Source organism: Oncorhynchus masou, chromosome 27 (assembly GCF_036934945.1).
Source record: "Oncorhynchus masou masou isolate Uvic2021 chromosome 27, UVic_Omas_1.1, whole genome shotgun sequence".
Lineage (NCBI taxonomy): Eukaryota > Metazoa > Chordata > Actinopteri > Salmoniformes > Salmonidae > Oncorhynchus > Oncorhynchus masou.
Genome location: NC_088238.1, coordinates 58,364,142 through 58,380,095, shown reverse-complemented (window position 1 = coordinate 58,380,095; position 15,954 = coordinate 58,364,142). Strand labels below are relative to the sequence as shown.

The 15,954-nt window shown below is 42.9% G+C and overlaps 1 protein-coding gene across 3 annotated transcripts in view; it reads left to right on the top strand.

Moving 5' to 3' along the window:
• The window catches only part of arap2 (ArfGAP with RhoGAP domain, ankyrin repeat and PH domain 2), a 267,094-nt gene that overhangs the window by 96,867 nt on the left and 154,273 nt on the right, over window positions 1–15,954 (top strand). The window lies entirely within an intron of this gene.

The window sequence follows — 15,954 nt, the reverse complement described above, 5'->3', positions numbered from 1 at the left end:
GGCAGAGAGAGCCAGGGGTTTGCCACTCCAACCAGCCAGCTCCCTGAACTCTAAAACTACGCCACCTCTGTTTCATCACAGTGGTCAGGGAGTGAACGTGTTACTTACATTTGACATTTTAGTCAATTGGCCAACGCTCTTATCCAGAGCGACTTACAGGGGCAATTATAGTTAAGTGCCTTGCTCAAATTTTACATTTTTTTATTTTTTACCTTTATTTTACCGGGCAAGTCAGTTAAGAACAAATTCTTATTTTCAATGACGGCCTAGGAACAGTGGGTTAACTGCCTGTTCAGGGGCAGAACGACAGATTTTGTACCTTGTCAGCTCGGGGATTCAAACTTTTGGTTACAGGCCAAACGTTCTTAAACGCTAATCTACCTACCGCCCGTAGCTCATACAACCAAGGCCCTCGGGACTAATCAACCACGTGTGAGAGTGTTCGTGCACACATTATTCCTCTCTGCTGCTTAAGTGTTCATTATTAAATAAACTCAGCAACAAAAAAAAGAAATGGCCCTTTTTCAAGATAATTCGTAAAAATCCAAATAACTTCACCAAAAGAAAGCTACCCAGGGTCCCTGCTCATCTGCTTGAACGTGCCTTAGGCATGAGGACTGCAAGGAGGCATTAGGACTGCAAGGAGGCATGAGGACTGCAAGGAGGCATGAGGACTGCAAGGAGGCATGAGGACTGCAAGGAGGCATTAGTACTGCAAGGAGGCATGAGGACTGCAAGGAGGCATGAGGACTGCAAGGAGGCATGAGGACTGCAAGGAGGCATGAGGACTGCAAGGAGGCATGAGGACTGCAGATGTGGCCAGGGCAATGCATTGCAATGTCTGTACTGTGAGATGCCTAAGACAGAGCTACAGGGAGACAGGATGGACAGCTAATCGTCCTTGCAGTGGCAGACCACAACACCTGCACAGGATCTGTACATCTGAACATCACACATGCGGGACAGGTACAGGATGACAACAGCAGGAAAACACAATCCCTCCATCAGGGCTCAGAATGTCTGCAATAGGCTGAGAGAGGCTGGATTGAGAGCTTGTAGGCCTGTTGTAAGGCAGGTCCTCATCAGACATCACTGGCAACACCGTCGTCTATTGGCACAAACCTACTGTCGCTGGATCAGACAGGCCTGGCAAAAAGTGCTCTTCACTGACGAGTCACGGTTTTGTCTCAGCAAGGGTGATGGTCGGATTTGCATTTATCGTCGAAGGAATGAGCGTTACACCGAAGCCTGTACTCTGGGATCAATTTGGAGGTGGAGGGTCCATCATGGTCTGGGGCGGTGTGTCACAACATCATCGGACTGAGCTTGTTGTCATTGCAGGCAATCTCAACGCTGTGCGTTACAGGGAAGACCTCCTCCTCCCTCATGTGGTACCTTCCCGCAGGCTCATCCTGACATGACCCTCCAGCATGACAATGCCACCAGCCATCCATACTGCACATTCTGTATGTGATTTCCTGCAAGACAGGAATGTCAGTGTTCTGCCATGGCCAGTGAAGAGCCCGGATCTCAATCCCATTGAGCACATCTGGGACCTGTTGGATCAGAGGTTGAGGGCTAGGGCAATTCCCCCCAGAAATGTCCGGGAACTTGCAGGTGCCTTGGTGGAAGAGTGGGGTAACATCTCACAGCAAGAACTGGCAAATCTGGTGCAGTCCATGAGGAGGATATGCACTGCAGTACTTAATGCAGCTGAGCTGGTGGCCACACCAGATACTGACTGTTACTTTTGAGTTTGACCCCCACCCTCCCCTTTGTTCAGGGACACATTATTCCATTTCTGTTAGTCACATGTCTGTGGAACTTGTTCAGTTTATGCCTCAGTTGTTGAATCTTGTTATGTTCATACAAATATTAACTGAATATTACTGAAAATAAACACAGTTGACAGTGAGAGGACGGTTCTTTTTTTGCTGAGTTTATATTACCTGGAATCATTATAGACTAGACATGGTTCTTTGAGAAAGTGTGGTGAGGTCACTTATTGAAATGATAAATTGCAGTCAATATTTCTTTAATATTTTATGTAGCAATACGTAGGATGTCAATGGTCTGTTTAAGATAGTTCTGAGCTAAATCCCTCAACGTTAATATATTTTATTTCTATTGTAGCCACATTCATTTCTATCAAAAATGCCCTTCAAACATAAGCATGTAAGGGAAGTCCCCCTGTATTGGACAAAAATGAATGGCAAACTATTGGCAGATTACAAACCATGTACACATTGGTCAATACCACCCAAATCGGCGTTGATTCATGCAAAATGTACTTCAAATGCCATATGGCTATTGCCAGTTGTAACACTTCAAAAATCCAACAGGTGGCGTGTTTTTATTTTTGTTACTTGCGCATTATTGCATGTGTTTTCTCCATCTGCAATATGATTTCATAGGAAGTCAGAAGTCAAAAGTCAATAATTGCAAAATTTCATAAAAAACTTCACACACCCCTAAAAAAGTGCTTTCTGGACCGTTTTTCGATTTTTTTTTCGAATTTTGTGTCAATTACACACGTATAAGAACTGTATCAACATACTTTAGTCATATTTTATTATCATAATGTTTTTTTTTTTTTTTTTTACTTGTGCATAAGGCATATGTTTTGTGGGGGCCAAATGTCATAAGAAATTTGACATGCTCAAAAATCCTTCAGAAATGCAAAATTGACTGGCCTGATGAACTCGGGATGGCCGGGCAGTGATTGTTGTTCCTTTCAATCACTCGTGGTGTTGATTTCATCATGTCCATTTGTTTATGTTTTCTCACTTTTGCAAAGTCACTGTGCATTTGCCATATGGTTAACTGGGCATTCACCATCACCAATTTGTCATGCTATAAAAATCATGCAGGAATGCCAAATTGACTGGCCCGATGAACTCGGGATGGCTGGGCAGTGATTCTGGTACCTCTCCATCGCTCGTTTGGGTTGATTTCAGAATGTCACTTTTGGTGATGGTACCTCACTATTAAAACATATTGCAAATGTTTTCTCACTTTTGCAAAGTCACTGAAAATTCGTGCAGGAATGCCAAATTGACTGGCCCGATGAAGTCGGGATGGCTTGGCAGTGATTCTGGTACCTCTCCATCGCTCGTTAGGGTTGATTCCAGAATGTCCATTTGGTGATGTATCTCACTCTTTCAAAGTCGCTGTGCATTTGCCATATGGTTAACTGGGCATTCACCATCACCAATTTGTCATGCTATTAAAATCATGCAGGAATGCCAAATTGACTGGCCCGATGAACTCGGGATGGCTGGGCAGTGATTCTGGTACCTCTCCATCGCTCGTTTGGGTTGATTTCAGAATGTCACTTTTGGTGATGGTACCTCACTGTTAAAACATATTGCAAATGTTTTCTCACCTTTGCAAAGTCACTGAAAATTCGTGCAGGAATGCCAAATTGACTGGCCCGATGAAGTCGGGATGGCTTGGCAGTGATTCTGGTACCTCTCCATCGCTCGTTAGGGTTGATTCCAGAATGTCCATTTGGTGATGTTTCTCACTCTTTCAAAGTCACTGTGCATTTGCCATATGGTTAACTGGGCATTCACCATCACCAATTTGTCATGCTATAAAAATCATGCAGGAATGCCAAATTGACTGGCCCGATGAACTCGGGATGGCTGGGCAGTGATTCTGGTACCTCTCCATCGCTCGTTTGGGTTGATTTCAGAATGTCACTTTTGGTGATGGTCCCTCTCTGTTAAGACATATTGCAAATGTTTTCTCACTTTTGCAAAGTCATTGAAAATTCGTGCAGGAATGCCAAATTGACTGGCCCGATGAACTCGTGATGGCTCTGCAGTGATTCTGGTACCTCTCCATCGCTCATTAGGGTTGATTCCAGAATGTCCATTTGGTAATGTTTTCTCACCCTTTCAAAGTTACTGTGCATTTGCCATATGGTTAACTGGGCATTCACCATCACCAATTTGTCATGCCATAAAAATCATGCAGGAATGCCAAATTGACTGGCCCGATGACCTCGGGATGGCTGGGCAGTGATTCTGGTACCTCTCCATCGCTCGTTTGGGTTGATTTCAGAATGTCACTTTTGGTGATGGTACCTCACTGTTAAAACATATTGCAAATGTTTTCTCACTTTTGCAAAGTCATTGAAAATTCGTGCAGGAATGTCAAATTGACTGGCCCGATGAACTCGTGATGGCTCGGCAGTGATTCTGGTACCTCTCCATCGCTCATTAGGGTTCATTCCAGAATGTCCATTTGGTAATGTTTTCTCACAATTTCAAAGTCACTGTGCATTTGCCATATGGTTAACTGGGCATTCACCATCACCAATTTGTCATGCCATAAAAATCATGCAGGAATGCCAAATTGACTGGCCCGATGACCTCGGGATGGCTGGGCAGTGATTCTGGTACCTCTCCATCGCTCGTTTGGGTTGATTTCAGAATGTCGCTTTTGGTGATGGTACCTCACTGTTAAAACATATTGCAAATGTTTTCTCACTTTTGCAAAGTCACTGAAAATTCGTGCTGAAATGCCAAATTGACTGGCCCGATGAACTCGGGATGGCTCGGCAGTGATTCTGGTACCTCTCCATCGCTCATTAGGGTTGATTTCAGAATGTCCATTTGGTAATGTTTTCTCACTCTTTCAAAGTCACTGTGCATTTGCCATATGGTTAACTGGGCATTCACCATCACCAATTTGTCATGCTATAAAAATCATGCAGGAATGCCAAATTGACTGGCCCGATGAACTCAGGATGGCTGGGCAGTGATACTGGTACCTCTCCATTGCTCGTTAGGGTTGATTTCAGAATGTCGCTTTTGGTGATGGTACCTCACCGCTTAAACATATTGCAAATGGACAAGAGTCACCTGCAAGTCACCCTCCATCAGTCAATTTGATATCATTCTGACACCAAACTGATACAAACTGACACCAAACCCACTTTTCCCAACTCGTTTAGGAGCCAAGTATCACATACTGCAGAGCTGGCCCAAAATTCACAACGCCTTCGGTTCAAACCATAAAAAAAACATAAAACACATAGTTACTTTCTAGCTGCGGGGCCAGTTCGGACATTATGTGTAGTCCTATGTGAGGCGACCCCGAATCCCAAGTTTCGGCTCGATAGGTCATTTGGTGTCCGAGTAAAAGCCTAATGGGTGCTGAAAATCCACTTTTTTCCATGCCTTGCTACGGGGTCCTTGAATGAGCTATCGGACAGAGATGTTGGGTTCTGTCTCTATGGGCCGAGACGGTCACAATGCACCTAGTCTTGTGTCTCTGGGACATTTCTAAATGTCGCCATTTTCGTAATGGTCAAAATGAATTGAAGTCATTGCAAATGTTCGACGCTGTTTCTCGGTCCGAGAATCTTCTAGAGCGCCGTAACTCACCACGCACTATCGACCTGAGGTCTAGAACAGGATTCTAAAGTTTCGGAACTTTAGGTCTGACGGTTCTTTTTTAGCTCGAACAAAGCTAACTATTGGAGGCACTGTCAGTCTCTACACACCCCAATACGTCCCTCCATCCAAGTTGTGTATCTGTGTGATTTAGTTTTCCTTTGAATTTTTATGGGAAAAATGACTGATTTTCAGTTCATGGGGGTTGCCTAATCACACATATGAAGTTTTGGACAGATCTGAATTTTTTAACCCTTCCAAACAGCCCCTGAGACACCAATTATGGTACTTCCGGTTGGCACAGGAAGCTATAAATACACACATGTCTTGATTGACATACAAACCTACAGAATCCTGAGTTTTAAGTCTTTAAGTTGAGAATTGACTGATCTACACAGGGTTGAATAATGCAGAGTCATTTTCACCTTTGGAGGTGATGTACATCCAAATACCTTTTGGGTCAATTTAACCACTTCCGGTTGCTCCAGGAAGCTTAGAATCGACACAGGTAGACCTCATAGTGGTCTGATGGAATGTCATAGAAGACAGGTTCATACAGCATTCATAACCCATATAGACTCCAGGTTGTATTTAGGGGAGCAGGCAATGTATTCCTATGGGGAGAGAAGTCAATGCACACTGTTTTTATGTTAACACCTTCTTTTAACTGTGAAGGGTTAATGTCACACGGTCAAGGTTAGGCTTGCACAGATCGGGAGGACCTTAGGAACAGTCCTGTGTTTGAATTGTCCTTCTAAACCTAACGGTTCCGCCGCTGTCACCCAAAATCAAATGACATTGTGGTGCAGGCTTCATTGTGGGCCTATTTTTCTCATGGTCGCTGCGCTCAGACCGAGCGAGCTACGGTCAAGCGGGGCGCCTCGTTGGACTCGGCACGGCCTTGGGATTATGTTTATGCCATTGCCTGCTCTCTGTTTCTTTAAACACCGCGCTTTGTCACTCCATCCTTGCTGTGTGTGTGTGTGAGAGCTTTTCTTTGACATCTGATGGGAGAAATGAGTGATTTTACAGTTCAGGAGGGTTTTGAAAAGATCTGACCTTTTTAACCCTTGGATACAGCCACTATGACACCATTTAAGGCACTTCCTGTTGGCACAGGAAGCTATAAATAAACTCATATCCTCATTGGGGTATGCCTTTACAGAATCCTGAGTTTTAAGTCCTTACGTTAAGAACTGAGTTATTTACGGAGGGTTTAGTGAGTGTGTGTTATTTCAGAAAATCATAGAAAATCACAGAAATGTCGCAGAGCTCCGCAGCACACTTTAAAAATATTCGTATGAACACCCTGCAACTGGATCTGTAACCGTTGAAAAAAAAACACCTATATCTGAACATCACAAACCTTTCATCGTACGATTTCTCTTAAATGACGATAGATAAATGGCTGATTTTTTTTTTTATTGACACCGGAGGCTCCTTGACTTTGACGTGAAGTGAAAAAATCTTTTCTCTATTTTCATTTTGGACCTTTAATCCCAGAAATATGGCCATAGCTCAAAAACCGTTGAGGCCTAGACGCCATCTTGTTCGGGGCCAACTGCCCATTATGCCAAACCTATGCTCACCAAGTTTCGGCTTCGAAATATTTTCAGTTTTCGAGATATGGCCCGTCGTGATTCGGGATGTTTTGTCCAATAGCAATATGATTGCTTATGCCCTCTTGTGGGATCTTCCGGCATAGCGGAAAAATGGACCAAAATTTGATTATTTTATAAAACGAAAACCGAATGTCCGACAAAGTTCATTTGATGACTTCCCGGTAGGTCTGGCCCTGCTGCTCGGCCCGACGCCGTCCCCGAATTTTAAAAATGTTTTCGGACGTCTAGTAAGGGACGGTACATTTCCAATATGGACTTTCTCACTAACCATACGGTGATTGTCAAAAAGTTCCCTTAAGGTATGTTATTGTCACGGATGACTAGGAGGGGAAGGTAGGAATCAGGCACAGAGAGCAGAGGGTTCAGGGAGAAATGCACTTTATTCTGGCACAAAATGGTCATGCCCAAAACACAGGGTGGAAAACACTGACCATCCCAAAACACAGGGCCGAAAACACAGACCAACCCAAACACAGGGCGGAAAACAATGACCAACCGAAAACACAGGGCGGAAAACACAGACCAACCCAAACACAGGGCAGAAAACACAGACCAACCCAAAACACAGGGCGGAAAACACAGACCAACCCAAACACAGAGCGGAAAACACAGACCAACCCAAACACAGGGCGGAAAACACAGACCAACCCAAACACAGGGCGGAAAACACAGACCAACCCAAAACACAGGGCAGAAAACACAGACCAACTCAATCACAGGGCGGAAAACACAGACCAACCCAAACACAGGGCAGAAAACACAGACCAACACAAACACAGGGTGGAAAACACAGACCAACCCAAACACAGGGCAGAAAACACAGACCAACCCAAACACAGGGCGGAAAACACAGACCAACCCAAACACAGGGCGGAAAACACAGACCAACCCAAAACACAGGGCAGAAAACACAGACCAACCCAAACACAGAGCGGAAAACACAGACCAACCCAAACACAGGGTGGAAAACACTGACCATCCCAAAACACAGGGCAGAAAACACAGAACAACCCAAACACAGGGCGGAAAACACAGACCAACCCAAACACAGGGTGGAAAACACTGACCATCCCAAAACACAGGGCAGAAAACACAGACCAACCCAAACACAGGGCGGAAAACACAGACCAACCCAAACACAGGGCAGAAAACACAGACCAACCCAAACACAGGGCAGAAAACACTGACCATCCCAAAACACAGGGCAGAACACACAGACCAACCCAAAAACAGGGCGGAAAACACAGACCAACCCAAACACAGGGCAGAAAACACAGACCAACCCAAACACAGGGCAGAAAACACAGACCAACCCAAACACAGGGCGGAAAACACAGACCAACCCAAAACACGGGGCAGAAAACACAGACCAACCCAAACACAGGGCAGAAATCACAGACCAACCCAAACACAGGGCGGAAAACACAGACCAACCCAAACACAGGGCGGAAAACACAGACCAACCCAAACACAGGGCAGAAAACACAGACCAACCCAAACACAGGGCAGAAAACACAGACCAACCCAAACACAGGGCAGAAAACACAGACCAACCCAAAACACAGGGTAACACGGTCCGGAGCACAATAACACCTCTGATACAAGACGTGAACAAAATATAATCCCGCACAAACAAGGATGGGCTTCACAAGCTTAAATAGGAAAGCAAATCAAGAAAACACAAATAGGAGCAGGTGCAACTCATAAGACTAAACTAACAGAAAAGTGATCGGTAGGCCGGTGACGACGACCGCCGAGCAACGCCCTAACAGGCAGGGGAGCCAACTTCGGCGGGAGTCGTGACACTTATTCTATTTTACCTACAATAATCATATATCCCAAAACAATCCAAACTCACATTCAAGGTCAGGGTTTTAAAGGTGATTTACTCATAATAGAAAGGCTTCCGTGGAATGTCATTGTTAGATAACACACTGAGAGGTAACAATGAATCCAACTGTGAAGTTGAATAGTTACTTGTATTTCTACCGTAAACTGTTCAAGGGAAACTTCTGTAAAAAGGTTATGACTTGGCATGTTACCTTTGAATGTTACCTTGGAATGTTAACCTTGGAGTGTTACCTTGGAATGTTACCTTTGAATGTTACCTTGGAATGTTAGCCTTGGAATGTTACCTTGGAATGTTACCTTTGAATGTTACCTTGGAATGTTACATTGGAATGTTACCTTGGCATGTTACCTTTGAATGTTACCTTGGAATGTTACCTTGGAATGTTAGCCTTGGAATGTTAACCTTGGAATGTTACCTTGGAATGTTAACCTTGGAATGTTACCTTGGAATGTTCCCTTTGAATGTTACCTTGGAATGTTAGCCTTGGAATGTTACCTTGGAATGTTACCTTGTAATGTTACCTTGGAATGTTAGCCTTGGAATGTTACCTTGTAATGGTACCTTGGAATGTTACCTTGGAACGTTACCTTGGAATGTTACCTTTGAATGTTACCTTGGAATGTTAGCCTTGGAATGTTACCTTGGAATGTTACCTTGTAATGTTACCTTGGAATGTTAGCCTTGGAATGTTACCTTGTAATGTTACCTTGGAATGTTACCTTGGAACGTTACCTTGGAATGTTAAGGTTAGGGAATACATTAAAGTTACAATGCAGCTATTTATCTCAATGTCAAATCATTTCTTGGTAACATAGGTACCTTAGTGTGATTGTTTTCAATTACAATTGTCACAAATATAAAACATTAATTCTTAGTAAGGAGCTATTTCTCAAGCAAGAATTTTGCTAGGATTGTCTGGGAGCGTTCTGAGTGGGGAAGAGAAAACTGGCAGAGAGGTTTGGAACTCTCTTTGTTATTGCCCTAATAACTAAAGCCGGGCTAGACAGTCTGGACCCTCTCTTTCTAAAATTATCTGCCGAAATTGTTCCAACCCCTTTTACGAGCCTGTTCAACCTCTCTTCCGTATTGTCTGAGATCCCCAAATATTGGAAAGCTGCTGCGGTCATCCCTCTCTTCAAAGAGGGAGACACTCTAGACCCAAACTGCTACAAACCTATATCTATCCTACCCTGCCTTTTTAAGGTCTTTGAAAGCCAAGTCACCAACCATTTTGAATTCCACTGTACCTTCTCCGCTATGCAATCTGGTTTCAGAGGTGGTCATGGGTGGACCTCAGCCAAGCTCAAAGTCCTAAATGATATCTCAACTGCCATTGAGAAGAGACAATACTGTGCAGCTGTATTCATCGACCTGTCCAAGGCTTTCAACTCTGTCAATCATCACATTCTTATCGGCAGACTCAACAGCCTAGGTTTCTCAAATGACTGCCTCGCCTGGTTCACCAGGCTACTTCTCTGATAGAGCTCAGTGTGTCAAATCGGAGGGCCTGTTGTCCGGACCTCTGACAGGCTCTATGGGGGTGCCACAGGGTTCAATTCTCGGGCCAACTCTTTTCTCTGTATACATCATCAATGATGTCACTCTTGCTGCTGGTGATTCTCTGATCCACCTCTATGCAGACGACACCATTCTGTATACTTCGAACCCTTCTTTGGACACTGTGTTAACTAACCTCCTGACGAGCTTCAATGCCATACAACTCTCCTTCCGTGGCCTCCAACTGCTCTGTATGCAAGTTAAACTAAATGCATGCTATTCAATCGATCGCTTCCTGCACCTGCCCGCCCGTCCAGCATCACTACTCTGGACGGTTCTGACTTAGAATATGTGGACATCAACAAATTCCTAGGTGTCTGGTTAGACTGTAAACTCTCCTTCCAGACTCACATTAAGCATCTCCAATCCAAAAATAAATCTAGAATTGGCTTCCTATTTCGCAACATAGCATCCTCCGATGTCATTTACAAAATAGCCTCCAACACTACTCAGCAAATTGGATGCAGTCTATCACAGTGCCATCACCAAAGGCCCATATACTACCCACCAAACCCACTGGCTCCAGGTCATCTACAAGTCTCTGCTAGGTAAAGCCCTGCCTAATCTCAGCTCACTGGTCACCATAGCAGCAACCACTCGTAGCACCCACTCCAGAAGGTATATCTCACTGGTCACCCCCAAAGCCAACTCCTCCTTTGACTGCATTTCCTTCCAGTTCTCTGGAACAAATTGCAAAAATCACTGAAGCTGGAGACTCATATTTCCCTCACTAACTTTAAGTCAGAGCAGCTCACAGATCACTGCACCTGTACATAGCCCATCTGTTAATAGCCCATCCATCTACCTCATCCCCATACTGCAATTTATTTCTATGTATTATTATTTTTGGCTCCTTTGCACCCCAGTATCTCTACATGCACATTCATCTTCTGCACATCTATCACTCCAGTGTTTCATTTCTATATTGTAATTAAATTGTAATTATTTTGACACTATGGCCTATTTATTTCCTCCCTTATCTTATCGTTTGCACACACCGTACATATACTTTTTCTATTGTGTTATTGAGTGTACTTTTGATTATTACATGTGTAACTCCTTGTTGTTTTGTGTCGCACTGCTTTGCTTCATTCTTGGCCAGGTCACAGTTGTAAATGAGAACTTGTTCTCAACTCGCCTACCTGGATAAATAAAGGTGAAATTCAAAAATAAAAGTCAAAACTCCATCCTGCAAAAAACAGGCAGAAATTTCAGGCATTCTTTTCAAACTGCTTTTTACACTAAAAGGGCATTATCATCATTTTCAATTATGTATCAAACACATGAAAATCATGTTTTATGACTGCACTAGGCCTTTAAATAAGGGAACATATTTGTCTTTATACTGAATGTGAATAGATGCTGAATATCATAAAGTAGTACTACTGTAGACTATGTTAATGATGCAACAAAATGCTATGTGACTGTAAAACAACCACCTCAAAACACCTCTTCCCCTTCTCTCTTTATGTCTGTACTCTTAGCAAACATAGCTTGCTTGCTTTAAAGTACAATTTTGCTAGTCTGGTGGTGATTGGTGAAGCAAAGCCAAAAACACCACAGGGTGATTCCCGCCATTAAAAACAATGAAACCATTCACAGAGTGAGTCTTTACAGCTTAAAGTGATTAAATGAGTTTTGTCTAAATCCCAGGTAGGAGATGCTAGTAGGTTTGAAATTGATTTAGATCCATGAAACCCCCTCAGGTGCCCATCACCTCATCAGGATGTTCCACAATTATTCTCACAGAGTCCTCTTTGAAGCACAAAATCACAATTATACCCATCTCTTTATAGGACTGAAACGAACACGGCCATTAAGGAGAGATAGATAAACAGATTGATCGGTCATATATATGCCAGGTGAAGAAACAACAAAATATTTAATGCAAGAATCCAAAACAATTCTAGCAAACAGACAGTGTTTTGTCTCGGCGGTTGGGCTTTAAATGGGCCATTAACAGACAAACAAGCAAGCGGCTCATCGATTATTGGCGTGGAGGTCCCGGGGTCGCTCAAAACGCTGCATCCGCCCCGTCCTCCATAGCGGCAGCCTGTACAAGGGATGATGTTGCATCACAGCGCCAGGCGTGCACAACCCTCCCGGGAGATTTGTTAAAAAAAATGTCAAAAATAGATCAATAATTAGCGCTTGTCTTCCTGGAGCCCTGTTCTCTCCTCGTACACATGGCAGGGCGGTCATACAGCAATGAGACAGGTTGTGTGTGTGCGTGTGTGTGTGTGTGTGTGTGTGTGTGTGTGTGTGTGTGTGTGTGTGTGTGTGTGTGTGTGTGTGTGTGTGTGTGTGTGTGTGTGTGTGTGTGTGTGTGTGTGTGTGTGTGAGTGTGTGTGTGCGTGCGTGTGTGTGTGTGTGTGTGCAGAGCATTGGGCTCAGATCTCAGTCAACAGTGTATTAGCATTGGGCTCAGTTCTCAGTCAACAGTGTATTAGCATTGGGCTCAGGTCTCAGTCAACAATGTATTAGCATTGGGCTCAGGTCTCAGTCAACAGTGTATTAGCATTGGGCTCAGTTCTCAGTCAACAGTGTATTAGCATTGGGCTCAGGTCTCAGTCAACAATGTATTAGCATTGGGCTCAGGTCTCAATCAACAGTGTATTAGCATTGGGCTCAGATCTCAGTCAACAGTGTATTAGCATTGGGCTCAGATCTCAGTCAACAGTGTATTAGCATTGGGCTCAGTTCTCAGTCAACAGTGTATTAGCATTGGGCTCAGGTCTCAGTCAACAGTGTATTAGCATTGGGCTCAGGTCTCAGTCAACAGTGTATTAGCATTGGGCTCAGATCTCAGTCAACAGTATATTAGCATTGGGCTCAGGTCTCAGTCAACAGTGTATATATAAAGTGTGTTCAACGTTTATTTATCATTACTCCCACATTTATAAACCATTTACTAATTATTTGTGTAGCTCCTTATCTAAAGTGAGCGCTATTTATGCTTTATAAGTACTTTATAAATGTGTTGAATGACCAGTGTAATTTCTCACAAAAAGATGGGCATGCCATTGGCAGACATTCCTGCTCTACCGAGTAAAATAACAAGCACACAACACGGGATGTTTAAGTTAGTACATATACACAACTAAATAACTAGCTTGCTAGCTTGTACACATCTAAATAACTAGCTTGCTAGCTTGTACACATCTAAATAACTAGCTTGCTAGCTTGTACACATCTAAATAACTAGCTTGCTAGCTTGTATACATCTAAATAACTAGTTTGTTAGCTTGTACACATCAACATAACTACCTTACTAGCTTGTACACATCTAAATAACTAGCTTGCTAGCTTGTATACATCTAAATAACTAGTTTGTTAGCTTGTACACATCAAAATAACTACCTTACTAGCTTGTACACATCTAAATAACTAGCTTGCTAGCTTGAACACATCTAAATGACTAGCTTGCTAGCTTGTACACATCTATATAACTAGCTCACCATCTTATACACATCTAAATAACTAGCTTACTAGCTTGTACACATCTAAATAACTAGCTTACCACCTTATACACATCTGAATAACTAGCTTACCACCTTATACACATCTGAATAACTAGCTTACTAGCTGATACACATCTGAATAACTAGCTTACTAGCTTGTATTCGTGTTGTCTGTAACTGGTGATGTGTGAAAACACTTTTCTGCTTTTATGGATTTTGTTTTGTTGCTTTTTTGTGCAATTGCTCTGTCTGTATCCGTGCTAAATGTTGCTTATTTTTCTCTGTCTGCGTGATACATGTTGCTTATCTTTCTCTGTCTGCGTACTACGTGCTCTTTGTCCTGTGTTTCTCTGTCTGCATGCTACGTGTTGCTTGTCCTGTGATGCTCTGTCTGTTTGCGAACTACGTGTTGCTTGTCCTGTTTTTCTCTGTCTTTCTGCATACTACGTGTTGCTTGTCCTGTGTTTCTCTGTCTGCATACTACGTGTTGCTTGTCCTGTGTTTCTCTGTCTGCATACTACATGTTGCTTGTCCTGTGTTGCTCTTTCTGTCGGCATACTACGTGTTGCTTGTCCTGTGTTGCTCTTTCTGTCTGCGTACTACGTGTTGCTTGTCCTGTGTTGCTCTGTCTGTCTGCATACTACGTGTTGCTTGTCCTGTGTTTCTCTCTCTGCATACTAAGTGTTGCTTGTCCTGTGTTGCTCTGTCTGTCTGCGAACTACGTGTTGCTTGTCCTGTTTTTCTCTGTCTTTCTGCATACTACGTGTTGCTTGTCCTGTGTTGCTCTGTCTGTCTGCATACTATGTGTTGCGTGTCCTGTGTTTCTCTGTCTGTCTGCGTGTTGCTTGACTTGTGTTGCTCTGTCTGTCTGTATACTATGTTGTTGCTTGTTCTGTGTTTCTCTGTCTGCCTGCGTACTACGTGTTGCTTGTCCTGTGTTGCTCTGTCTGTCTGCGTACTACGTGTTGCTTGTCCTGTGTTGTTCTGTCTGTCTGTGTGTTGCTTGTCCTATGTTGCTCTGTCTGTCTGCTACGTGTTGCTTGTCCTTTGTTGCTCTGCATGTGCTCACTGCTCATTGATTGTCTGTATTGTGATTGGAATGGTTTTTAATAACCTGCCTAGGGACTGTGGTTGAAAATGAGCCAGCTAGCTAAAACCATAATTTTTACTGAAACGTTGATTAATGTGCACTGTCCCTGTAAAAATACAAATAAACTCAAACTCCAGTTTTACTGATGTGGGAGTAGTGATGTAATAAATGATAAACTATCAATACCTATTAAATTCCTTATGAATGGTTTATAAATGCCTCATGAATGGCTTGTAAATGACTCATGAATGGCTTGTAAATGACTCATGAATGGCTTGTAAACGACTCATGAATGGTTTATAAATGCTCCATGGATAGTTTATAAATGCTCCATGAATGGTTTATAAATGCCCCATGAATGGTTTATAAATGCCTCATGAAAGGTTTATAAATGCTCCATGAATGGTTTATAAATTCCCCATGAATGGTTTATAAATGCCCCATGAATGGTTTATAAATGCCCCATGAATGGTTTATAAATGCCCCATGAATGGTTTATAAATGCCCCATGAATGGTTTATAAATGCCCCATGAATGGTTTATAAATGCCCCATGAATGGTTTATAAATGCTCCATGAATGGTTTATAAATGCTCCATGAATAGTTTATAAATGCTCCATGAATGGTTTATAAATGCCCCATGAGTGGTTTGAGCGTTGTAAGTAACCGGAAGGTTGCAAGTTCAAACCCCCGAGCTGACAAGGTACAAATCTGTCGTTCTGCCCCTGAACAGGCAGTTAATCCACTGTTCCTAGGCCGTCATTGAAAATAAGAATTTGTTCTTAACTGACTTGCCTGGTTAAATAAGGGTAAAATAAAAAAAATAAAAAAAAATGCCCCATGAATGGTTTATAAATGCCCCATGAATGGTTTATAAATGCCCCATGAATGGTTTATAAATGCCCCATGAATGGTTTATAAATGCTCCATGAATGGTTTATAAATGCCTTATGAATGGTTTATAAAT